The sequence below is a fragment of the Lissotriton helveticus genome, chromosome 7 (genome assembly GCF_964261635.1).
Source record: "Lissotriton helveticus chromosome 7, aLisHel1.1, whole genome shotgun sequence".
Taxonomy (NCBI): domain Eukaryota; kingdom Metazoa; phylum Chordata; class Amphibia; order Caudata; family Salamandridae; genus Lissotriton; species Lissotriton helveticus.
This window is the reverse complement of record NC_136068.1, coordinates 1227413854-1227441723: the sequence shown is the minus strand read 5'-3', so window position 1 is coordinate 1227441723 and position 27870 is coordinate 1227413854.

The window sequence follows — 27870 nt, the reverse complement described above, 5'->3', positions numbered from 1 at the left end:
AGGACCGGTTTCTGGCATTACAGCCGTCTTCAGCCGGGCTTGCTTGACTCCAGTGGCAAAGTGAGCAAGGGACTCACGTCTGAGCATACCCTGCCAACTTAGGGCGAACAAAGAAAAACCAAAGGTGATGATGGACGGAGCGTTGACAATACAAACACTCACCCCCAGTCAACTGATCTGAACATCTGAACCAGTCAGAACATGAAAACCTCGGATTACAACTGGAGGTGCGTCAACTGGAGCAGGAGTCGAAGGAGATGGGGTTTGTATTTGATAGTCATCCCATTCTGTAAGGAGCGATCTGTCATTCAATGCACCTTCTTCCCTGTCATCATCCGCAATGTGAGCTTCCTGATGGTGATGAGACATTGAAGGCACCGGAGAAACTGGTCTGGGCGACATCAGCACTGTTGAAGATTGAGGAACGGGTGTTGGTGGGGCAGAAGAAGCCGATTCAGATGGAGGGAATCGGCGGTAATAGTCATCCAGCATGCACTGCAAATTGTTTAGAAGTGATAGAGGCAATTGTCCAATAGGGCTTGACTCTGGAGCTGAAGGAACAGTCTCAGGGTAGTAGTCCTCCTCTTGATCTACGTCTTGATATTTAATGAAGAGCTCTAAAGGGCTCCTGGCAGTATGAAATCTGTCATCCTCTTCAGATTCTTCCACATCGGCCCCATAAGCCAATAACTGCTCAGGCAATGTAAGAGGGACTCTACTGGGGGAGGTGTGAACTGGAGAGAGGACCTCCAAAGATCTGCGCCTTTGAAGCTAGGAAGGCGCTGTCGTTGATGGTGGCAATTGTGTAGAAAGTATCATAGATGACTTCGAGGATGCTGTGGCTGTAGACGAAGACCAAACTTGAAGATCAGTGCAGGAAGATAGCAGTGTCGAGGAGGCAGTCTTCGACGAGGCGAGCGTGGATGAGGTAACCGTCGACAAGGCAATCATCAACGCGGCGGCCGTCGACAAGGAATCGCCGGCAAGGCAATCGCCATCAAAGAGGCTTTCTTATTCTTAGTCAGCGGAGGGACGTCGACAGTAGACTTCAACTTCTTTGTCGACGAGAAGGCAGTGACTGACGTGGTTGGTCTTACGGAGACGGACACCAGCGTCAATGGCGAGGTAGCCGACAACAGTATCATCTGAGGCTTTGGAGAGGAGAACGTAGCAGTAGATGTTGTCGTTGTGGCAACGGCAGGCTTCGTCGATGAAGACGTCGTCGTCTAGCTCATCGACGAGGGACCCCGTTTCTGTGGGTAAATTTCTGTAAGAAATGGGTTTTGAAGCCTGAGATTTCACAGTCTTTCTCGGGGGTGTAGAGGGCAGAGTTTTACCCTTACTAGTTTGAGGAGCCTTTTTGGAAGTGGTGTGCTGTTTTTTCAACACCTTAGCCCCAGGAGAAGTCAAATCTGTGTGGTTAGTCCTCTTCCTAGAGGAAGCAGTCCTGACAGAGGCAATACTTATAACGTCAGAAAAAGGGTTGTCTTGATCTTTAATCTTCTGTAGCCACAGAAGTAGACGTCCCTCTCTGTCCCTTAGAGTGTTTTGAGGGAAAGTTCTGCAGATTTTGCAGTCTCTCACCTGGTGGTCCGGATACAAGCAGTAAATGCACTTCTTGTGGGGGTCATCAGAAAACAGCCGGAGCTTCCCAAAAGACTCACAAGGTCTAAAGAGAGATTTCTCAGAAGAAGACATCATGAAATGAAGAAATTCTGATGAAACCTGAGAAGTACTGAGCAGAGCTCAGGGAGACTCCCTTCACACGACATGCAGTAGAAAATCTGAGAGCCTAAGCCTCTGGAGGAACATTCTGGAGGGCTATAACATTGTAAATGACAATGCCTTTTATTTAGGTTTTAAAAACCAAAACATAAATAAAAGGCATTGTAATTTACAATGCCAATAGCTCAAACTTGTGTAAATGCGAGACCTAATGCATTGCAAATGCTTGTTTATCAAGAGGCCGAAACAGGGGAAGGAACAGATATATGAGACAAGACCGGGGCAGTTACCACTCAATGGACCCCCGACATCTACAACCTTATTTGAAAACAAGGAATCAGCAATATTGGAGATCATGAAGGATACACAGGGTTTGGATGATACTATCCCCATTTTTAACTTCTCTCTCATGACATTAGGTAAGGAAAAGTTAGAGGTTTGTCCTTCATGTCTAGAATTAGAAATAATATCTTCAATTTGCATAAGGATGTCTTTGCATTCTTTAGGGAAGTCAGGCTGACGAAATATATTTTGCAAAACACCCAGGTACATTCGTAGCCCAATCTCTCTGGACGTAAACCAAAATCTAAATTCACTCCTACACTGTACATGGGCCCAGAGGTGGCCATCTTTGAAAAGGCGGTTCTAAATGATTTCCAACATGTCACTAAATTTGTTCCCCATGCTACACCTAATCTAACGAAAGATGAATTGACTGCCCCAAGAAATTGCAAAGCAATTCTGATATAGTTGTAATGATATAGACATTTAATGCTATGATATCGAATCACTCCTGAAGGTGTATCTGAGCCCTGCACTGCTGAGGAGGAGGAACTTCTTAAAACAGCCAGGTCTTCAAACTCTTCTTGAAGGCGATAATGTCTGAGCATAAGTGAAGATTAGTGGGGAGTTTAGTCCAATGATAGGGGGCAGCGTAGGGAAAAAGAGCAACCCCGGATTTGAGGTTCGAATGTGAGGGATAATCAAAAGAGCCGTATCCGAGGACCTGCACATCTTGCAGGTTGATAAGGTATTAAATGCATGGACAAGTAGGCAGGGTAGGATTTGTGAAGTGCCTTATGTGTCAGAAAACAGAGTGTAATGATGACCTGTTTTCTGTTAGGCAACCAATGGAAATTCTGAAAAATAGGGGAAGAAGGGGAATGAGAGGGAAGATCACAAATTAGTCCAGCAGTGGTGTTCTGTCCCACCTGCAGCTTAGTCAACAAAGAGTTGTTTACTGATGTTAACAGAGCATTCCCGTAGTCCAGGCGACTGATTATGAGATCTTGGACAAGAGTTTTGCTAGCACTGTCGGGGGGCCAAGGAAGAACCTTTATTAAAAGCTTCATAGAGGCGAAGCATGAGCCAAAGGTGGTGTTTACTTAGTCCTTTATGGAGAGAGACTGATCAAGCTTCACGCCAAGATTTTTCACAGACTGCTTCGGAGAAAGGGCTGGGCCCAACTCAGGCGCCCACCAGTCAGAAGGCCAGAGCTTTGACGCTTTCCCAAAAAGCATAATGCCGGTCTTGTGGCATTTTAGTTGAAGATAGTTACTAGACATCCATGCAACGACTTCCCTTATACAGTTAGCAAACTTGCTTTTCACTTTGTCTGGGTCTGGTCCGAAGGAAACGAGAAGTTGGGTATCGTCAACGTCCGACACTATCTCCATATCACAGGCTCTCACTATCCGGGCGAGTGGTGCCATGTAGATATTAAAGAGGGTTGGACTTCGACACGAGCCCTAGGGTACTCACTGATTGCAAGTGCATAAGATGAGACTTGAAAGGGTCCAGTCAGACCGGTTGTGTTTTATTTATTTATTTATTTCAATAACTTCATTCGGTATATAAAAAAACCATAAAAGTACCAATTTATCCAAAACAGGTTACAGGTACAAGCATAAAAGAATGAGTTATTCATCAGTTTAAAAACCACATGGTACAATTTCAATCAATAAGTTAAAAGAAAATACACATCGCATAACACCCGACCCTCATCAGTCTAATTCATCTAGAGACGTGGGAACCATTCTTAAGAGATTATGAAGGATTGTAACAGGAAATCTAAACACTTCCGCTGCCCCTTGTGTTCCTTAGTCTGAATGCAGCCCTTAAAAAATTAGAGGTACAAAAAAGTGTAAAAGCGTCTGGGGCCAATTTTAAAAATAACAGAGCCACCCGTGCCTATTTAAATCTTGCTTTCTTTAAAATTCCCTTCAGGAAAAGACTCCTGGGATGTGAATAAAATGGGCATAATAAGATGAAATGGAGGGTGTCCTGTGGAAACCTATGGTCGCAGCCACAGGGCCCCTTCATCTCTATAGATGGTGTGAACCCTGCCCGTTCTGCTAAAACATGATGCAGAAGATTCAACCTGAACCGGGTCATTAGGAATCTATCATGCACACTGCTTAAACACGACAGGTATGGTTCAATGACCTGGGCAGACTTAACTACTAGGTGTTCTCTCACCGACGGCTTGGCTAACTCTGTGTCTTTTCTGAGCAATGAGGCATGGTTAAAAAACTGATCCTTAACCAGAACCTTGTCTTGCATACTCACTTTGGAAGGATTAGTGAATAGCTCTGCGGATCTGATTTTCTCAAGAGATTCCTAAACATATTTGAGCCAGGGAATTTTTAGCCCGTGATTAAGAGAAAGACAGTCTTCTATAGCCTGCCTACTAAAATCCGCCACCACGTTTGCCCCGATCTTTATCCAACAAACTAAGGGTTTGATTGCCATCCTATCCTTGATGTAACAGACACCCACTTCCTCATGAACAATATGGGCTGGCGTGCTCTGGGGGACTTTTAACAGGCGCCAAAGATACATATTCTCTTCAGTTTGTAATTGGGTAGCCTTAATAAATCCTCACACCTCACTCCTGTACAGCACTTTAGCACAGCACATAGAGCTATATAGTCTCAGGATCTGCTCTGGGAACCAACGTCCTAACCTGTGTGCAAAATTCATTATGGACCCGGTGCATCTAGTCATAGCTCGGCGCTTCTCTTCTATTAAATATTTAAAATTTAGTCGGCCGTCAAATAAAATCCCCAGATATGAAAAGGCTTGTACCTTTCCTAGATGATGGGATCCAATTGTGCAATTATAAGATTTACCTGTTTTTTTCCTCACTTCCATTACAAATGATTTTGCAATGTTGGGGGATAAATCCAGATTCTCCATAAACGACACAAAACCATCGATTAAGAGCTGCAAGCCTTTTGGGGTGCGGGCTAACAGTACTGCGTCTTCTGCATAAAGCAGAACAGGGATCCACCGATTGCCTATCCTAGGGGTGTTCACCTGTAAAGTGCTTAGTGCATGGTCCAGACCATTTATATATAGCGTAAACAAAAAGGGAGCTAATATGCAACCCTGTCTGACCCCACTAGAGCACCTAAAGGGTTCTGGTATTTTTCCCTCCTGACTGTATCTGACCTCAGCCGTGGTATTCAGATGCAGGGTTTTTAAAAATTTAATAAGCCCCAGATCTACACCAAGCCCACCCATGATTGCCCATAATTTCCCTCGATTGACTCTGTCAAAGGCCGCATTCAGGTCCATAAATGCCATATACATCGTTCCTTGGCTGACTATTGTATATTTGGCCAAAATGAGGTACAGGTTAAGGCATTGGTCGGTGGTAGATTTTCCAGGCCTGAAGCCAAATTGGACGTCAGTTATGACCCGATGCTCCTCTGCCCAGTCAGTCAGCCGATTCAAGACCACCCGTCCTAGTACCTTTGCCGACACATCAATGAGTGAAATGGGGCGGTAACATTGTGGGCTATCCTAGTTGTGTTTTATTGGTAAGGAAGCTGCAGAGCCAACGCAGAGCTCTACGGTGTAACCCAGTCTCATGTAGCCTGTGAATTAAGATGGAATGGAAGACTGTTGAACGCTGCAGACAAATCGAACAGAACAAGCGTAATAGGGGTACCTGTGTCAAGAGAGAGCATGATATCATCAACCACGGCTAACAAAGCGCTTTCTGTACTATGACTCTCTCCGAAACCAGATAGTGAATAATCCAAGATGTGAATTTCCTCACGAAAAGCATTAAGTTGTTTGTTGATAAACCTTTTTAGAGATTTGGCAAGGATAGGTAAAAGTGAGATTGGTCAGTAGTTGACGGCATCTTTCGGATTTGCAGAGGATTTCTTGAGCAGTGGAGACACCAATGTGTGCTTCCATTCCTTGGGCACTGTAGCTGAAGTCAGTGAGAGGTTATATAAGTCTGTGACTGCAGGAGCCAGACGGGTTGCTAAGCTTGCAGTTATTCTAGAGGGGCATGGGTCTGAGGTGAACTGGACTTAGCATAGGATAGCATATCCAATACCTGACCCTCAAAGAAAAGTGTGACATTGTCCAGGCTACCCTTCGGATGGGGGTGATTAATGTCAAAATTATGCTGAATTTTTATAGATAGATTAAATTTAATCTTCAAAGAAATTGGCTAATTTATCAGAAAAAACCTGGGAAGCCTCTGTGGTAGCAATACTGGTGTGAGGTTTCACAAAATTATTTAAAGCTTTAAAAAGTTCTTGGGTGGAATTCCCTGCTTTTTCATTTGAGATTGCTAAACAGGCTTTCCGGGCGGCCCTGATACTATTATGATAGCTTCTCAGCCTGGAGCGATAGTCTGCTTTCTTTCTGAGGTTTAGTAGAACGCTACCTTCGCTCTGGGTGCTCACATATTGATTTCTCTTGACGCAGGGCATCCGAGTACTAAAGGGCAGAGCTTCTGGAGGGAACTATAGATGATAGCTTGAGGGGTGCTATATGGTCTATAGCGTTCGTAAAGGTATCCTGGTAAATAGATAGTGCTGTGTCCCCATCTACCAAGAGAAGAAATGGTGAATTAAAAAACACTGTGAAAAAATAAGGGTAATAGAGTTTCAGTTACACTGTGGCTTTTTTCTGTTTTCATATGTATGTTACAGGTCATATTTCGTGTGGTGGACATACAGATCAGATAGTGGTCTGACCAGGAAATCATCAGCAATGAGTTAAACTACTTCTTCAGCGTTCGTAAAAAAAAGATCCAACATATGACCCGCCCGGTCACCAGCTGCTTTAAACCATGGGATACAAAAAAGGGGATGATGGACGGAGCGTTTGAGCAAATCAAACACTCACCCCCAGTCAACTGATCTGGGTTTAATCCATCACCATTCTTTAGCTCACTCAGCCACCCCAGTTCAGACATGGCCATATGCAAATCAGTCTGACCCTGTGCCTCATGGGAACAGTCCAGCGCGAACTGCCAAGCCATATCTTCCCTGGACCGGAAACAAGCATCCTGGGACCGGTTTCGGATTCATAATCCTCATCAGCCAGGCTATCTTGAATCCAGTGGCCAAGTGAGCAAGGGACTCACGTCTGAGCATACCCTGCCAACTTAGGAGGAACAAAGCAATACAAAAGGGGATGATGGACAGAGCGTTTGAGCAAATCAAACACTCACCCCCAGTCAACTGATCTGGGTTTAATCCATCACCATTCTTTAGCTCACTCAGCCACCCCAGTTCAGACATGGCCATAAGCAAATCAGTCTGACCCTGTGCCTCATGGGAACAGTCCAGCCCGAACTGCCAAGCCATATCTTCCCTGGACCAGAAACAAGCATCCTGGGACCGGTTTCGGATTCATAATCCTCATCAGCCAGGCTATCTTGAATCCAGTGGCCAAGTGAGCAAGGGACTCACGTCTGAGCATACCCTGCCAACTTAGGGCGAACAAAGCAATACAAAAGGGGATGATGGAGCAGATCAGCTAAAAGTTGGGTGACATATGCATCATCCAGATTTTCACCATGATAATTAAAGTAATCTAATACTAAAAACATTTTCGTGGCAAAGACGTGAGGGATAATTAAGTGAATTAAAGCTTGCGGGGAATCCTTCTTGGCACTTGGGGGGTGCATACAACAGTGCTCCTTTCCAGACTTCTGTAGGTGAGAGGGACAATATAGAAATACAAATCTCAAGCCACCTAGTACATAAGGTGTCAGTGAGCTCAACTTTAAGGGAGTCGTGAAACGCAATTGCGATGCCCTCCTGGCACAGAGCCAGGTTTCTGTAAAGAAACAAATCCTGGGGATTGGATGAGGAGATTCGGTCCATACTTCTATGGAATACTTAGCCATGGATCTAATATTACAATACAGCCCATGTAATTTCCTGGGTTTTTCAGCAGAGCTGGAAGGGGAGCCAGAGGAGGTAAAGAAGGTGTTATCTCTAATATAAGCAGATAGGCAGGGGCTAAGTAAGAGGATCTACAGTATTTACATATGACAGGGCCCTCCAGTAGGGGAAAGCTATGGCATAACTCAAGTTGGAATGGGGCGAATCGGACACAGATGTCCGAAATTGGAACAGTTCTGCAGAGGTAAATTTCCTTAGCATGATTAAGCAGAGATAGCCCCCTGGGCCAGAAGAGTGAGACATAGGAGTTACAAGAGAAAAAAGGCTGGGATTCAGGCATCGTCCCGGCGCGAACAGGGCCTGCAGCTCCTTTTATGAGTTTGAGTGCAGATAGAGGTGGGGAAAAAAGCTAGACCACCGACCTGCCCAAAATGGCGTTGGTCTGTGGCACACCGAAAGTGGGGACAGACTCCAGTCTAGCTCTCTCTGCAGCAAACAGCACAAAAGTCACTGCTGACAAAGAACAGGAGTAGTGAGGTGAGGGAGGAACAAAAGAGGGTATGCACACGATGCAACAGGTAGACAAAAGGAGGTTGAAATTAGCAGGCACACAAGATAAAAAACCACAAGGTCAACTCAGCATCTAGAAGTGAGGAACAGGTTTCTACTCGTCCTAGTAGTTCCCAACCCAACACCACAATTTCAATAAATCTACTTTAAAAACAGAATAAAAAGGTACAAGTTTAAGTAAGTACCCTACTAAAAGCGCATACATGAGTATACTACCCATCCACAAACTATGTTAGCAGATTCTGAACACTACAAACAAGTTAACTCAGATGTTTTTGCCAAACTCAATCCTAAATTTGACAAAATCACAGCAAAAGCCCAGCAAGACGTAAATATCTGCAAAAGAAAATGAGTTTTTGAATAAATCTGATCCTGTCACTGTACCCCTTTATGGAGTGCCTAAAACCCATAAGGACGTCAGAGACCCCCCCCTGCGACCGATTGTCTAATCTATTAATGCTAGCACTGAACCCCTATCCATGTACGTGGATGCATGTTTGTGCCCTTTGACTAGGAACTAGTCATATATTAGAGACACTGGTGACAATGGTTAAAATTGAGAATATGCCTTTTAACTTGGAGCTGAAAGTATTAGTCACTCTTGATATAGAAGCTCTCTATACTAATATCCCTGAGCAGGTAGCCATTGAGTCAGTGGCGGCTCTCCTCAATATAACTCCAGGGGACTGCCCAGATCATTTTATTTTGGAATGTTTAGAAATAGTGCTTCGGAGCAACTTCTTTAGATTCAACAGCAACACCGACCAACAAATCAAACGCACCAGCATGGGAGCTTCATGCACCCCCCCAGTGTAGTGATCTTTAATGACATTGCGCCTTTCTTTGAAAATGTCACGCATTGGTATTGTTTCATCACCTATAGTTTTTTGTATGGTCAGGCAGAGGACGAGGTAGCCTTACAAGACTGATTCATGGATTAATCTGAGTGATAAGAACGTTAAATTTACAGCCAAATACAGTAAGGAGAAAGTTGAGTTTTTAGACTTCTGGATCACTGGAATCAATGAGGTTTTACAAATCAGCTTCGACAGAAAATCCACCGCAAAAAACACCATATTGCAACATAACAGCCTTCATCCTAACTGCCAAAATGATTCCATTCCCTTTTTGGGAATTCTTAAGCATCAGGTGGAATTGTTCTAACATGCAAGAGTATGACATGCATAGTGAACAAATGAAAAGTAGACTCTTAGAGAGGATATCTGAAAGGTCTGGTTAGGAAAGCTTTCAAAATATATAAATACTACAGCCAAGATGCCCTCATACAGGGATAGAACAGTGCGAAAGAAGAGAAGGTGTTCTGTGTTATCCACCATTCCAATCTCAATTTCAAGATCAAAAAGATTTTAAACATAAACGAAGAGGAGTACAAAATACAATAACCCATGCTCGCATATAGGAGGAATGCCCAGATACGCTGGTTTATACCAGGAAAAAACAAGAAAATGATTCCTCACAAAGATCCATCTTATGTTTAATCCCTATAAAAGGCTCTCATAGGTGTGGTATTTGCCATGCATGTGAATCAGCTCTTACTACCGAGATATGGGAGTACAGAGGTCATACTGGTATTTTACAGGATATAACCAGCTGCAAAAGCAAATATATAGTGCATCTCATCTTATGCCCAAGTAGTCTGAGGTATATTGGCGAAACTGGGAGAGAGTTTAAAACTTGATTCTGTAAGCATGTCAGCAATGTGCACTAAGAGGCTCAGAGCCCCCATGGTTCAGCATTTTCACGAAAAAGAACATACTGAAAACGTTCTCAAATGGATCATCTTGGAAAAAGTTAGACCAAAACAAGGGTGCTCTACCGGTGAAATACGCAAGGAAAGGGTAACCTATTGGATTGTTTCCCTTAATACGGTAACAGATGGCCTAAATGAAGAAATAGTTTGTGATATTTCTTGATTTTTCCATAAAACTAGGATTGTATTCCATGCCAGGTAGTCTTCTCTGATGCAGACATTAGCCCTACCCATGTACATTTTTCTATGGGATTTCTTGGGCCGTAACATATTATCTCCAATTGCGTTGAGAGCGTTCCCCACGTGGCCTGTGTGACTGACCATTCTGGCATAATACAATGTTTCTTTTACCCCATATATCCCAATCCACGGCCCTGGGCACAATATACATATAAATATATACCATCTGGAGTTCATTCCGTCGATGTTTTGTTTATGCACGTTTTGCTTTGCATTGTATCTATTGGAAGCCTAACATTCCAAGATGGCGCCCATAAGATGCCTCTTTTAATTTGTCTTTACAATAGAGAAGGAGGCTTCGTGATAACTGTGATTAGCTTGTATATATTGGTAGCTCTGCAAATAAGAGGCAGGCGGAGTGTCAGTTTCTCACCTGTTATTTTCATCCTTGGGGGCAAGCTAGATACCTTGCCACTCGCAAATGTAAGCTTCGTCAAGACAGGGTAGACAATGGGCACTTCATCATTAGTCAATAGCCTTGTTGGATATTTACATAAGAGCTAGGCAAAGTCTAGCTTGAGTTATATTCCCTGCTTGCTTTGTGTATTTTTCTCTGTACAGCTGGCACACTCCAATATGGGGTGCATGGTATAATTTCCTATGCCCGCCGCCTCAAGCAGAGAGGCAGAGTATCGAGAGTCTTGCGACATCACTCCTCCCGTGATTTCTTTATTAGCAGGTAGTGATTTTGCTCTTGCCCTCTCACATTCCCTGCGACATACGACTGCCACAGGATGAGGATCGTTTGAGGCATGGCACCATCTATGAAGAGGTACGTAGTGAATCAACAACATACTGCCTTATTAGGGTCTTAGAGTTCATACTGTCGTCTGCTAATAGTATAGGTAAATGTAGGACGTCACTGTCTAATTGGAGGGAAACACATGTTTGTGCGCCCTTGTGTTTGATGCTTGATTCTATTCCCGTGGAAGCTCGGTGAGCAGGTACACCCATTATGTCAGTTGCCCACTTAGCATTTCTCTCACTCAAATCATTCACTTGGAGTTCTGTTCGTGAGGATGCACTTTTAGTGTGCAGCAACATACCCGGGTCAGCTTTAGTTATAAGGGTAGCTGTCATCATAAGAATTATTTATACTGTCCATGCTCTTTTTCTGGCCGCGAGGATGCAGTCATCGCAATTGAGAGGGACGCATATGCCATAGTGCCTCTGCCTGCATGTATTAAGTCCCCTATTTCGAGACACGAAAATATTGAGGTAGTGTAGCAAGGAGTCTGCCAACAGAGGCATCTTAGTATTTTACTTAGAAATTATATATGCACACAGTTTTGGTGATAGTGCCTAAACAGTTCTTTTGACCTTTTTTTTCTACGTGTCTTTAGGCTTTTGCGGTAAACCAGTACCAGTTAGAATACATCCAGTAGTTGCAGCATTTGGGGATCTGGGTATAATCCCAGGACGGCTCGAATACCAGAGGTAAGATTTAAGGCACCTTTAATAAACCACTCTATACCCTATAGACATACATCGAGTGCGTATCTTCCTAGGTACTTAGTTCTTTTTGTATGGCATTTCCAGCATCTTCCCAGGATGTAATCTTGGATATCAGCACCACCTATAGGATATATCGGTTACAGAAATATTGAAGTTGAATCCTTGACCGTGTGGTGGAAACATCTGGCTTATGGCTAAGATCTTCAATAAATCAGTTAAGGTCGTTCATAGTGAGCTGTGGGGGCTCCGATTGTTAGTAGGCAGAACTGTTGAGCTATGAATTTAGATGGAATTGCGCCTTTTTTGTCTGGAGACATTCTCTGCAACAATGGGATTTAAGGTAGAGCAGATAAGGAAGAATATTAAATCACTAATCACACTGTGGTGACCTATGGTCTATTGTTTCTAAGGTCGTTTACTGATCTGTGATCATTAGTGGCTGGCATGTGCTCTGGATAAACCCAAGATGCTCATTAGACATTCTCTGCGAAATAAATATTATTAGTTTGGGCAGATCTTGTGAAAATATTTTTTCTATTTATTTATTTACAGATACCTCCTCCACTCGCCATAAAATAAATAGAGAGGCCATCCTAATGAAGGTGGCTATACATTAGAAATTCCACTGTAACAAGCGTTGACCTGGTTGCATTTTTCCCAACTTACAACATCATAACGGGAATGTTTTTTGATATATTCCTACTGGTAATTCCAGTAGCATATGTAATTGGTTGAGTAGGTTAAGTATGAGAGGAGAGAATGATAGTTTGCTGGTGTGTTTGAGGTGAGAATGGTTAGGTGTGGTTGACTATAGTGGGTAGTTTCCTTGCAACAATTGATTTATGTTTCGTCATATTTGTACAATTGCCTATTAGTTTGATCAGTAAAAGACAGTTGATCTATGTGTTACCATGCGGAAGAATTGTATGCAAGCATCTATGAATTTATTGTGGTCTCATAACATGTTTTTGATTATGTAATTTTGTAAAATGAAATAAAAAAATAATTACCATTGGTAAACTATATAAACAAGTTATTATAATCTAATAAAAAGACAAACAACAGTATGTATATGCCTATAACTCAATGAATTGTCGATTGGTCAGCCCATGGAGCTCTAGCAGGCCCATTTGGAAGGAATACAGATCTTGTGAGAGTTTTTCTCAGTTTACATTTGGAAGCGAATGCAGAAAACGGAAAGCTTGTTTACATTGATTAAAACCTTGTTGCATCAGAAATTATTTTAAGTATCACTTAGTAAACGGCTTATAGTGGCCACAGAAGAGAACAAAGTGCATCAAAGTCCGGACTGAAGCCTCATCATGTGGACAAATTAGAATAGTAGAGGAGTCATATTGGCCCAAGAGGAAGAATAAGAGCGACCGGATATGTCCAGTCCGGAAACTCATTAATGAGGTTCTCTCTAAGACATTATATATCCAGTGGAGATATAGCCAATGTAGGGGGCGAGAGCAAATATTTACAAAAGTCCCGGACGAAGGGTTCCAAAATTCAGCACGCTATCTTTTACGCTACCTCATTCCCCAATAATTTTCCTTCACCCAATTTTTAGCCTATAAGTAATCTTCCCAGGTGTAACAAATCTGCCATTCCTTGCTCACCCTTCAATTTTATTTTACATATTTTAGCCAGGGTATTATGTGGTCATGGGCACAATTCAGATATTCCTTGATGATATCCCTGATGTGGTTTGGTTTCTCATTGGGCCAGATTCATAGCCAAAGCCTTAATGGGGATAACCTCATTTTGACCATGGCATAGTTAAGTCCCAGCTCTTCAAGTAAAATAAAATGTGAGCTAGTATGGAAAGCCCAGGAGTTTGCTTCAAAGCCTATTTTCTTGAACCTGTAGGAAATCGATTGGAACATAGCATCTCTACGGCTTGAACCACTCCAGCAGCCTACCAAAGCTCACCCTCCTGGCATCAACTATCCCTTTATCTCTCCAGTATGGCAGACTTTTGCCTGAACGCAACAGGGTGCAATTCTTACACCCTCGTATACCCTCAGAACATTTCCAGGACCGCTGCTAAAACCTTCAAACACTCCATTCTGAGAAGACACCCGGAGACCCTGATCTCAGACCTGCGCTTAGTGCCGACAAGGGCACAATTATCAATGACCTCATTTTCTACTCCAGAAAAACAGCTTTACGGTGCACAGCCATTTCAAATTTCCTTAATGTACATGAATCCAGGAAGATTCCTTACGGCGCCAAACTCACGATCGTGGCCTCCTTAAAACTAGGACCTGACCTTACCATCACCTTATACAAAAACGGCATAGTTCTGGTCCAAGCGCCAAACAAAGACCCCAACAAATTCGCTGACCTTTTCACCACCCCCAAAAAGCATGTGCATGTCTCCTATCCCTCCACGCTCCCCCAGGGCCAGCTGTCGCCACCTGACTCTTCTGATAGCTCCGGTCAACGCAGCTCAAAGGACAAGGGTAAGAGCATCCTGTTAAGCTCCACCAAAGCTACAGCCACTCTCCCTCGCTCCCCCACCCTCTCCTATCGTGCAGACCCACCAATTGTGTTCCCCACTCAAAAAGTCTCTCTAGGCAGCGTCTTACCTATATCTACTAGGGAACTTCCCTCCACTCCCCCCCCCCCAACCTCCATCCACTCTCAAGTAGACCATGCCGCCGCCCCCCCTTGTCCAACCCGTGCTTTTCTCACACATAGTGACTAACATACTAAACACTTAAAGTGCAGCGGACACCTGCCCCAATAACCCTGTGACCACCCTGCTGAGCTCGCATAGCCCCACACAATCCCCTCCCCTCAGAAACCTAGAAGCAGCATGGTCAAGCTCCACTACCAGGCTACCCGACCATGCCAGCAGAACCAGTCCTGACCCACTGATCTTCTTCCCGCAAACACAACCCTCACTTATGGATCTTGAAACACTGAACCTCAGAGCAGCCAAAATTGGTCAGAGCATCCATAACTCCATTCTTGAATTGAAAAGCATCCTTCACCTCACTGAACTCTCAAATTTCAAGCTCTCCCAGAACTCAATTCTTCCCCCACTCATTAAGCCCTTCCTTCCCCCTATGCCGCTAGCCTTTAGACGACACCATCCTCGCAAGCATTCCAACTACCTCTCGGAGGACGAAATTCTAGCCCTCCTCTTAACCTACAAGACCGCTCATGAAGCCCCCAGTCCTTCAGACAAGAAAGATGAACACTTAATCCATATGGTTGCAAGCAACTCTAATTGACAGTCAACTCTCCGCAACAGAGGATTTATCAGCAACACTTTAGTGCAAGTACCCATTTCCACCCTGAATCACAACACATGCCCTGACCCCCCTCTCTGGCCTCCAAATTAACTTCCACTCAGCAGCAAAGCATGCTTCCGATGTCACCATTCTCATCCGGAGCCAAAAATCTGACGTAGTAATCCTGACAGAATCATGGCTCAACGAATCATCATCTTCTTGCCTCGACCTACTGGTCTCTCCAAATTATCATATCGTAAGGCTAGACAGGCAATTAAAAAAGGGGGAGGCATTGCTTGCATCTACCGCTCAGATCTCCTCGTTGCTGAACTCCTTGATGACCCCACAGACTCCAGCGAATATCTCGGACTCTCCATATGCAACAACACCACACAATTGTGCAGACAGCATATCTTCTACCACCCCCCAGGTAAGAACGACACCTTCAACGACCACCTCATGGCTAACCTGTCACTTACCCAAGCTTGCACACTCCCAACACACACGAAAGGTGCCACGCTGGATTGGATCATTGCTAAGGAAATTGCGGTCTGGCTTAACTCAATAGACCCATGCGATCGGTCTGATCACCAGGCTGTTACCTTCCTATCACCTGGCACCCTCAAGACAAGACCAACACAAACTGTGAAACCAAAACATTGGATCAGGGACTCCGAGATCCTAGAAACTGGCTGCACGTTGCGTGAATGACTCCCTCCCACGCCCCCCAAAATCTCTCAATGGTCAACGACCTTACAGAACACTACAAACTCAACTATGCCTGACATACTTGATGATCTTGCCCTGCTAAAGCTAAAAAGATCCCAAATCAGAGACAAAAAACCCTAGTTCAACGGAGCCCTCAACAATGAAAGAAGAACCCTCCAGGTGACAGAAAGACACTGGAGACAGCACCCCTCAGCCTCCCAACTGAAATTTCTCCGAAAGGCTTACAACAGGAACATTCTCAAATAAAGATTTTTTTAAAAAAAGAGTTCTTTAGATCGGAACTGGAGAACGCTAAGAACAGACCTCACAAGCTCTTTAAAATAGTCTAACACCGATTTAACAAACTGGCCAAAACTTCCAAAGAAACCTCAAAATCTCTAATAACCTGTGAGGAGTTCTCCTTCTTTACTGCCAAAAATGACCTCCCTAGGAAACTAACTTATTTCCGCTACCTTCTTACGACCCCACCTGATGGGTCCCAGCTCTCGTCTCTGCCCCCCCAGACATCACCCAGAAACCAAGCACACTGGTGCAACTTCAAGTTATATGACGACCATTCCATCTCAAAAATTCTATCCTCCTTAAATCCAAACAACCACTTTAATAACCCACTCCACTCCAACGGTTTGGCTCCTACCTCAGAAATGTATCATTCCTATTTGGACTACAATAAACAACCCCTTCCTACTACAAGGGCCGATACCTGACTCTCTAAAAGCCAGTCAAGTCATAACCATCTTAAAAAAAACAACGTTGAATCCTGCCACTCCAGACAACTTTAGACAAATATCTCACTTCAAGCGAAAACTCTGGAGAAATGTGTGCAACTTCAAATGAGCCAACATATCACCAACTTCAATCTACTAGACTATTTCCAATCTGAGTTCAGGCCAGGGCACGGAAACCACCATTCTCCATATTGTGGATGATGCTCTCCAAGTCCTTGACCAAGGCAGAACTTGTCTCCTATTTCTATTAATCTATCCTTGACTTTTGACACAGTCAATCACGAGAATCTTCTTGAATGCCTCAAACTCAGGACGGGGCTGGGGGATCCGTACTCGAATGGTTTAGATCCTTCCTCTGGAACCGCTCCCAGAGATTCTTAGTCAACAGTAATTTATATGCTCCTTCCCCGATTACAATCTGAGTCCCCCAAGGATCAACTCTTTCCCCTACCCTCTCCAATCTCTACCTCAAACCACTAGCAGAAGTACTACGTACCGCCAATATCTCCTTCCACATGTATGCCGATGATACCCAGATCTACTTCAAAATCTCATCTCCAGAGGAGATCTATTCCCTGAATCTTCTTGAACACCTCAAACTCAGGACGGGACTGGGGGATCCGTGCTCAAATGGTTTAGATCCTTCCTCTGGAACCGCTCCCAGAGATTCTTAGTCAACAGTAATTTATATGCTCCTTCCCTGATTACAATCTGAGTTCCCCAAGGATCAACTCTTTCCCCTACCCTCTCCAATCTCTACCTCAAATCACTAGCAGAAGTACTACGTACGCCAATATCTCCTTCCACATGTATGCCGATGATACCCAGATCTACATCAAAATCTCATCTCCAGAGGAGATCTATTCCCTGAATGAGGCCCTGAAGTTGACTGTTCAATGGCTCACCTCCAATCAGTTCAAACTAAATGCACAAAAAACTGAATTCCTTCTAATCTCCCCTCCCAAAAGCAACTCTGATATTCGGGAATGGACTAAGTCGACAACAGCTCTAAACTGGCACACCGATCATAGTGGACTCTGCCAAATCTCTCAGAATAATACTAGATAGCAACCTGAATATGGAAGTACACAAACTCGATGGCTAAAACTGCCAGGTTTCACCGAAGCTATCTGAGAAAACTAAAACCTTTCCTCGAACACCTCTGACCAAATAAAATGGCAGTCCAGACATTAATGATCTCCAGAAATCGAATATGGATGCGCTACCCTTTTTGGCCAACCCAAGGCACTGAACTGGCTTCCTCTTGAAGCTAGAATCCAACTCAAACTTGCTTGTATCACTCACAAGGTGCTACACACTAAATAGCCTACATATTTTGCCCAGAAACTCATGGTGTCCGGAGAAGCGAGAAACCCAGGTCCACCAGAGACCTTGTGCTCCAGCAACCCCGCTTTGGAAAAGAAAAAAAAAAATTCTCTGCATTCTCTGGGCCCGCGCCAAGAATCTTGAACTTGCTGCCACCCTTCATCAGAAGAATTCCCTCTGTCAATTTTTAAAAAGGAAGCCAAAACCTTAAAAATGGGCAGGATCCTCCCATAACTCATGCATTGCATACACCGTTCAGCAACCTTGCTTTATTTTGCTGCTGCTACCCTGTACTCCCACGTATGTAATTGTTGGATTTCTCTACATTTCGATCCGAAAATTGTATACACCCTGTTTACTCCCAAGTGTTTCACTTCCTTTCAGCCCTATTTATGTTATTTTTGTCTATGTCATACATGTATACAACTTGTTCTCTCTGTAAAGTGCTCTGATACCCTAACGTGTCATGATTGCGCACTATAAAACACTAAATAAATAAAATAGTTCCAAATAGGTCTCCCATAAGTCAAATCAGGCACATGTATGTTTGTATATATCAGCACCATTGCAGGAATAGGCTTAAAGCCAATACTCTTAACAAATTGAATGAGGGGCACAGTTACTTGTGAAAAACTATTGACCCCGTTTGCCAGACATGGGCTACATTGAGAACCAAATATAACAAACAAATGGGGGAAGCTATAAATTCTTTCCAACCATCAACCCTTATCAAAAACAGGTCTGATCTTCGACGGTGGCCTTCCCACTGCCATGTAATGAGTTTTAGTAAAGTTAGTTTCCAGCTTTAGGGTGTCCATAAAGGTCACAAAGTTGTCAATTTGATTTTTAAGCCCAGCAAGTGTTCGTATATAAAAGAGACACAGGAAAATCCTTAGTTTTTGGGAGATGGCAACCATGCAGTTTAAGGTAATCATGCAACCTATTAATATATAGTAAAAATTAATTGGTGCATGCACGCAACCCTGTCTCATGTCATGATCCAGACCAAAGAAATACGTACAATCCCGCCCCCTCATTCTATAGCAGCCAGAGGCACGTAGGTTTTGATGAAGGGCTCTAAGAAACTCAACCTATTCAGATTCCAAGCCTAGGTCTCGTAAGACAGTCCATATCACTCCTCTATTAAGCCAGTCAAATGCTGAGCTAAGGTCCATTAATGCCAGCTATAGAAGAGTCCCATCCTTAGACAGTATATTTCTGAATTAATAACTTGAGCTTTAGGCTTTGCTTGAAAGTTTTTAGGCCTTCTCTAAACCTGTACTGGACTGGTGTTAGGATATCACAGGCCTCAGACCTGCCCACAATTCACTACAGGACCATAAGGCGTACTATTGTTACAGAAGAGTCCAACAAAGAAATGGGTCGATAGGACCCTGGGGGTTTCCCTGCAACTATTCTTAAATACAAGTATGATAAGGGCAGACTGCCAGGAACTATGTAGCTTGGAAACAACTGCACAATTACGTGCATTTGTAATAATAGGAACGCAGAATTCTGGACACTCTTTATAAAGATCTATAGGGATGACATCTGGACCCAGAGCTTTATTGCCAGGACTAGAGGCAATAGATAAATAGACTTCTTCTAGAGTGAATGAAATGGTTAGCAAATTACAATTGAAGCATACATCATTAGACAGCACTTCAGCTGAAGAAATTCCATAAATGTTTTTTAATTAAAAACCCACCTAACCGCAGAGATAACTGTATGTACATCATCCATCCATCTAGTAAGGGGATCACCCATATTGACAATCTTCCAAAACCCTCCAATGTCTTTTTCAGAGCAAGCAGTATTCAGCCTATCCCAGGTATCTCTTAATTCCCCGTTTTTAGGTCTTGCATAGCCTTGCAGCGCAACGCGCTGTTCGCTTTGCGAGGCATGCAGTATACAGTATAGTGGGGGGAAGCTTTGTCCACTTTCCGTCCATGTTTTTCATTGGCTTCAATCGGAAATGCTGCATTTGGATTTATTTTCGGCTTGTTTGTCCCTCCTCCTCACGGCCATGTCGCCATTTTTCTCCTTCCATTGCTATCGGCCCCTTTACTTTACAAACTCTTGTTCCTCTGCCCCCTTCCCTTCCGCAGTCCGTAAGTTCTCCGTCCACCACCCCACTCTCGATCATGCCTTCTTGAACGCCCGCACGTTTGTTTATAATGCAATAGGTCTCTCGTAATAAGAGTGCTATTGCATTTATAAATGCTTGTTTTTTGTCGGATTGGCTGGGGGAATTTGCACTCTTATCTTACGCATGCGCAGTGACCGCCTCTCCTCCCACTGCCAGCCCGGCTCCCTTTATGCTATATTTTTTCGCAAGCCTCCTCCTATATATCTATCTGTACAGATTTTATTTGAAAAAATGCATCACGTACGTGTGAAACATAGTTACGTTTCCTGCTCGCGGGCCCTGTGTTCGGAAGGAAAGGGTTCCCTCTGTAAGATGGCATCCGCATTCCATTGACACTAAGCTGACCGCAGCCTGTCCTCTTTCTCTTTCCATAAGGGGCAGTTCTGCCGGCAACGAGCTACTGCCGGACAGATGCAATAGAACCTCTCCAGGTAGGTCTTCTCTCACTCGGGCAGTTCTGCTGCTGTGCGCAGACATCCGGGGGATCCCGGAGATAACCAGGAAGTGGGTTTAAGGTTTACATGTGAGCCGCTCCGTGTTGCGCATCTTATATGCGTGCAATGTGTTTCCTTTGTCCTATTCTAAGCAAACAGCACTTCCCAGAGAAGCTGCGCTGTTCTGCTTGAAGTGCTGCTGTTCCCCAGAGGTATATCTGCTCTCCTAGTAAATTCAAAGCAGTCCTGCTGAGAGAGGTGTGTCCATGGTCCTCTCTAATGTGCTGCAGTCCTGCTCATAAGTGTCTGTAATGTCTGTTTCAAAGCACTACAATCGTGCTCTGAAATGTATGTACTATTCCATTCAAAGTACTGCAGTCATGCCCAGAGAGGTCTTTACTGCCCCAAGTGCACAGTCTTGCTCAGAGACGTGGGTGCACTTCGCTTTAAAGTGCTGCAGTTTCTAAAATGGAATCTGTGGTGTCCTAGCACACGCATAGCATTCCAACACCCCCATAGGAACAGCAAGCGCTTTACAAATACTGCAATACAATACAGTTGCAGTCCAGCCGAGAAGTGTTTTGTGGTCCTGTTTTAAGTGGTCTATTCCTGTGGGCACGTGCTGTGCTATCTTAACTACACAAAATACCGCCTTCTGAGGTGTACTCCTGTCCAAATCAAGGGCGTAGTCCTGTTTGGAAGTGTGCGCACCACCCGGTTCAAAGTAATGCAGTCCTCCTACAACACATTTAAAGGCCGATTAAAATGAATACACTCTTGGATTGGTCCGGAGAGGGAGTAACAGTACACTTGCATTAAAGGTACTGGTCTACTGAGGAATGTTGGTTCGGGCCCACTGAACACATTGCAGCCCTGCTGATAATTATGTTTACCATCCAAGTAAAAGTACTGAGGGGTCTGAGACTAGCAGAAGACCACACACTGCTTCAGTACTGCAGCCCTTCTAAGAGATGCCTGTCCTGCCCCAGTGAACAGCAGTCCTTGTAAGAAGCGCAACTCAAGTCCCATTAAAGAACGTTGGTGCTGTTCACATGGGAAACCCAATATACCCTTGTAGGCTTGGGCAATGAACAGTACAGTGTAAAAGTAGTCTACAAGGGAATTCGTTTATAGATCAATTATGGTTTTTTGCAATTCAATTAAGCGAGTGAGCCAAGTAAGATCAAACTCAGACGTGTCCACAGGGCTACAACATCAATTATGAATCAAGGACGGGGCACACGGAAAGTCCAGAAGTCCAGTCCAGTCCAGAAGTTCTGCGGTCTCTCTGGTTGAGAAGAGCTGCAGCTGCTCTTTTCACACTAAAAGTGCTGCGTTCTAGATCGATGGAGAGCACTGCTGTCGACCCCTGAAAGTGCTGCATTACTGCTGGGTGTAGAGCACTGCTGTTGACCCCTGAAAGTGCTGCATTAATGCTGGGTGTAAAGCACTGCTGTTGACCCCTGAAAGTGTTGCATTACTGCTGGGTGGAAAGCACTGCTATTGACCCCTGAAAGTGTTGCATTACTGCTGGGTGGAAAGCACTGCTATAGTCCCACTGATAGTGTACCGCTGGGTGGAAAGCACTGCTATTGCCCCATTGAAAGTGCTGCAATACTGCTGGGTGGAAAGCACTGCTATTGACCCCTGAAAGTCGGTGGAAAGCACTGCTTTTGGCCCACTGATAGTGTACCGCTGGATGGAAAGCACTGCTATTGCCCCATTGAAAGTGCTGCACTACTGCTGGGTGTAAAGCACTGCTGTGGACCCCTGAAAGTGCTGCATTACTGCTGGGTGTAAAGCACTGCTGTTGACCCCCGAAAGTGATGCATTACTGCTGGGTGAAAAGCACTGCTATTGACCCCTGAACGTGCTGCATTACTGCTGGGTGGAAAGCACTGCTATAGGCCCACTGATAGTGTACCGCTGGGTGGAAAGCACGGCTATTGCCCCATTGAAAGTACTGCTGGGTGGAAAGCACTGCTATTGACCCCTGAAAGTGCTGCATTACTGCTTAGTGGAAAGCCCTGCTATTGGCCCACTGATAGTGTACCACTGGGTGGAAAGCACGGCTATTGCCCCATTGAAAGTGCTGCATTACTGCTGGGTGTAAAGCACTGCTATTGAACCCTGAAAGTGCTGCATTATTGCTGGGTGGAAAGCACTGCTATTGGCCCACTGATAGTGTACCGCTGGGTGTAAAGCACTGCTGTTGACCCCTGAAAGTGCTGCATTACTGCTGGGTGTAAAGCACTGCTGTTGACCCCTGAAAGTGATGCATTACTGCTGAGTGAAAAGCACTGCTATTGACCCCTGAACGTCCTGCACTACTGCTGGGAGGAAAGCACTGCTATAGGCCCACTGATAGTGTACCGGTGGGTGGAAAGCACTGCTATTGCCCCATTGAAAGTGCTGCACTACTGCTGGGTGGAAATCACTGCTATTGACCCCTGAAAGTGCTTTCGTTCCAAACAAGGTGGAGGAATAAATGGTCAGAAACTCTGCAACAGAACACGGAGAATAACAAGGTTTATGGTTGGAAAAGGCATAGCCTGGGGAAAACCCAAAACAAAAACAGAGTACTGCAGAGATAAAAAAAGATTACACTATAGGGTATTATACCTTATATACCTTTTGAAACAGAACATGTTCGGAATCCATTTCACAACTAACCTTTTCTGAACTTTTTGAAGACTCATTGATTATTGGAGAAGTAATTCCAATCCTAATGAAGTCCTGTTGGACGAAACACATTGGCTGGGCTGCTGTCCGCTTGTAAAATGACTTCAACAAAGTGGATTTGAATACAGATGAACAAGTCTCCTTGCAGAATTAAATATGATGTATTAATGTATCTCATTGTAACTACAATGGAATAATGCATATTGAAACATTATGCTCCTTTTCAGATTTGACTTATGACCCAAAGACCACTGTCAAAACATGGGCACTGTCCCAGTCTTGAAGCCAAAATTCATCAGTCCTAAATTTGGAGGCCAAATAGTGGGCTCACCCCAAATTGGGCCCAGTGCAGGAAGTAGGTTAAAAAGGAAAATGCCCCAAGCACTGCTGCTCACTTCCCCATGCAGTTAGACTAGGCATTGGTAAAATAACCTAACAGGTTAAAAAGAAAGTACCTGGAGGGGTGGCCCAGCCCAGCCTCGTCCGGGTGTAGACAGGCCCGCTCTTGGCTCAGTTTTTTTTGCACTCCTCACTGACTGAAGGAAGGAGCAGGAGGAATTCTTGCTCCTGGAACCACCTTTTCTATATCGGAATTCACAGGATAATTTCTTTTGATATTTCCTTGCCTTTTCCATTTAATGCTTCTGCAACATGATCATAGCAGAAACCGATATTCAAATGTTCTATACTTATCTCACTTGCACTGTTATAGGCAGTTAGCCTGCATAGGTGGCGGGTTTTTGCTTCCAAACATGGAGCAATGCTATGATATTTACATCCCTCAGCTGTTTTCGTTACACTCCACCTTCTCTCCCCTAGTCTGAGTGAGGCTACTATTGTTACGAGTGTGTCTGGAGTTGTGCGAGAATAGCAGTGTACAGTGCATATGATCAATTGTGTGGCATACTTCCTAGCCGATATGTATGTGCATATCTGAATAGGCTCACTGCACAAATCTCAAAGAGCTGATGCAAAAAACATCGATAGAACGATAATGTTGAGGCATTCTTGCTAGTGTAGCCTCACCCGCTCAAAGAAAAATCTTTGTAAACTTCACTATCAAACGTATCAAGAGAACATCACACTAACTGAAAGTATCACCTGTGACTATGCGTTGCTATAGCGAGAGGTAACAGAAGCAAAAAAACAAGAGCTAAATATGGCATTCAAAACCGTGGGGCTCTGCAGGCGCTCTAGTTCAACATGTGCTGTAAACATTGGGGAGACATTGTAGAAACGCCGCCACCGCCGAGAGTCACTTACCTGCAGTGAAGGAGTCCATTTCTTCAGCCGCTGCCACCGCCAAGAGTCAGGAAGGCACTTGACTCCGCGCCGCCGCTCCGGGGAATTACAGCACGCGGCGGCGCGTTCAGGGTGACGCACACGCGCCAGAGAGCGCCAATGAGGAAGATAAAGGGCGGAGAAGCCCGGCAGAGCGGGGGAGACATTGTAGAAACGCCGCCACCGCCGAGAGTCACTTACCTGCAGTGAAGGAGTCCATTTGTTCAGCCGCCGCCACGAGTCAGGAAGGCACTTGACTCCGCGCCGCCGCTCCGGGGAACTACAGCACCCGGCAGGCCACGCGGCGGCGCGTTCAGGGTGACGCACACGCACCAGAGAGCGCCAACGAGGAAGATAAAGGGCGGAGAAGCCTGGCAGAGCGGGGGAGACATTGTAGAAACGCCGCCACCGCCGAGAGTCACTTACCTGCAGTGAAGGAGTCCATTTCTTCAGCCGCCGCCACCGCCAAGAGTCAGGAAGGCACTTGACTCCGCGCCGCCGCTCCGGGGAACTACAGCACCCGGCAGGCCACGCGGCGGCGCGTTCAGGGTGACGCACACGCGCCAGAGAGCGCCAACGAGGAAGATAAAGGGCGGAGAAGCCCCGCGTCGCGGGACGCCCGGGGCTAAGCCCGGGCAAAGGGCGGGCCCTCTACGGCCCTCATCGGCTGGAGGAGGCCAGGCTAGGCCATCTCTCTAAAATCCACCTTTGTGCACCACGGAGTAGTTCCTATTAGTTCATAGATAGTGGGGGTGTAAAAGCTCTTGGTTAACCGCCTCCTAAATCCAAGCTATCCAGACGGGGGTCGCCAAACCGGCCGTATAGCTGATACCGATTCGCCCAGGAGCTCGGATAAGGAAGGGGTCATTGCTGTAAAGCGGATAGCAGATATAACACTTCCATGAACCAGGAAACAAGTCCGTTGGAGTTCTGCACAAGGCATTGAAGTAAGACTTCTGTTTTAATTTCTGAGAACAATACCTTGTTATTTTATTGAGTTGTGGGTATAAGACTATCACACATCTTGTATAATTATGCCTAAAAGAAATCAACATATGGTATCTGAAACACCAAAGAATACTATGGAAAACTATCTTGTCCAAGTGGTTAATAATATAAACAGTAAGCGCAGACAATCATTGGGTCTGTCCCAGTCACCTATTCTCCATTCCTTGAGCCCACCCACTTCCTCACAATCAAACGAGTCTTTGCTACTAGACTCCAATAACGATGTTCATGAAACAGTTCCCTCAGTAAATGTTAATATTGACACCAGCACAGCGAATGTGGCGGACATTGAGCAACATGCGGATAACGACTTAGATGCACAGGTTGTCATTGAGGTTGTAGATAATGATGATAAAGAAGAAGTGGAAGATGAGGCACCTGAAAAGCGGTCTACAAGGGCAGTTAGAGCCTGCCGCAGATTACAAAGTAAACGTGGGGGGCCACGTTCAGGAAAAAGCAAGGTTATATCACCGCAAAAATCAAAAAGTACCTGCAAGAACAATGAGGAGAACAATCTGAGGGAAATATTGGACGAGGACCTAATGTCAAGAATAGCGGAGCTGTTAGAAATAAAAATTCAGACAATTATCAAGCCACTTATTAGCAAGATTGATAAACTCTCTGCAGAGATAAAGAAATTGGGAGGTACCCAAAATGTATTAGCAGATGCCATAGGAAATGTTTTAAGTAATGTCAGTAAGGGCCACGATTGCCCAAAGGAAGACAACGAATCTGGGTCAACATCAGACATTACCCCACCAGGGCCAACTCTTTCAGAATGCCCACAAACTGGCCATATTATTAATGACCTACCATTAGAAGCTCCAATTGTCCAATTAATTGATTCATCACATGCCATAGTGCCCCCTACCCTAGAAGATAATTCCACACAATTTGTAGTTGAAGCTTCACCACTAGTGTTAGTGCTAGCTAATACACCAATACTAGCACCGGGTCAAATTGAGTCAGCCTCGTCACTAACAAGCAAGGCATTATACTGGCTGTCAAATAACATGCGGATAGCACAGGGGGGAGAACAACGTCTGGCTGACGAAATTAAAATGGTAAGGAGGGTTGGATGGATAGGAAATAAGCAAAAAAAAATGGAAGGGCGACTGTGTGATTCTAAATTTTGCTACTCCAGCTGCTCTTCCTGATATTCTATCCAACATACTTCCACCACAAAGAAGAAGTAGTTCCATAATCCCCCTTACATTAGAATTTTTTTATAATGAATTGCAAAAAGCCAATAATTATAAGCCCCCGAAACCAGCTTGGTTAGTGAGAGATAATGGATGGGGTGGGGGACCTACAATGTGTGACATGAACCATGTTTTCAAAAATAGGGCTGGCCCATGGCAAGTCAACCAACACAACACCCCTCGTCACATTACTCCAGGACAAAACTTTAATTTAATGGGTAGACGAGGGCTCGGTATACAACCAAATAACCGTGGAATTTTAGGTAGTGTTGGTTACAACAGAGGATGGCCAGGTATGCAGCAGAATCTATTGTACCCTAACACCCCGGCACCTATAGGTAATGGCAACTATAATGGAGGATGGCCGGGTACTCACCAGAATCCACCGTTTCCTACCACACCTGCACCTAGATGGAATGTACCTGTAAATGGTTGGGGTTTTGGGGCCCCATCTTATAATTGGGGAGTCAGCACCTCAAATAGATTTGAAGCTTTAGCTGGTTTAGCCGATTGTGATTGACTTGGAGGGGTTTCGACAATGTCATGTGGCGCAAATTATACATATTCTGGGTTGCTTTCTGAAATTGCACCAAAACAGATTGCACTTGTCGAAAATCCTCAACAGTTATTGCATCCAGTAGACACAATGGCACGAACACCACATCTAGATGTAACTGGATCAATGACTCCACAGCAGGTAACAGAGGAACTAGGGGTTTTGGATTTAACAAAAATTATCTGTTGGAACATTGCAGGTCTGAAAAAAAACCTTTCAGATCCGGCCTGGCATGATTATCTGGCTAGTGGGGACTTAATTATGTTCCAGGAAACTTGGGGGCTTGAGAACTATTTTAAGGTTGATTATAGATCCTTTTTCATCCCCGCAGTAAATATAAATGGGGGAAGACCTTCTGGGGGCCTAACGATCTGGGTAAAAATTACAAGAGGCCTGTCCTTCAAGCAAATTGATACAAATAATCCCGACCTGTTATTACTTGAGTTAAAAAACATTATGGGTTGTAGGATATACGTGATCAACATCTATAGTAGACCACATCGATCATGTAGAGAATCGCCAGTTGTAACCCACCTGAGTAATATTGTGGCAGGGTTTGATCAAAACGCAAAAATGATTATAGGTGGTGACTTCAACAGAGGTTTTGA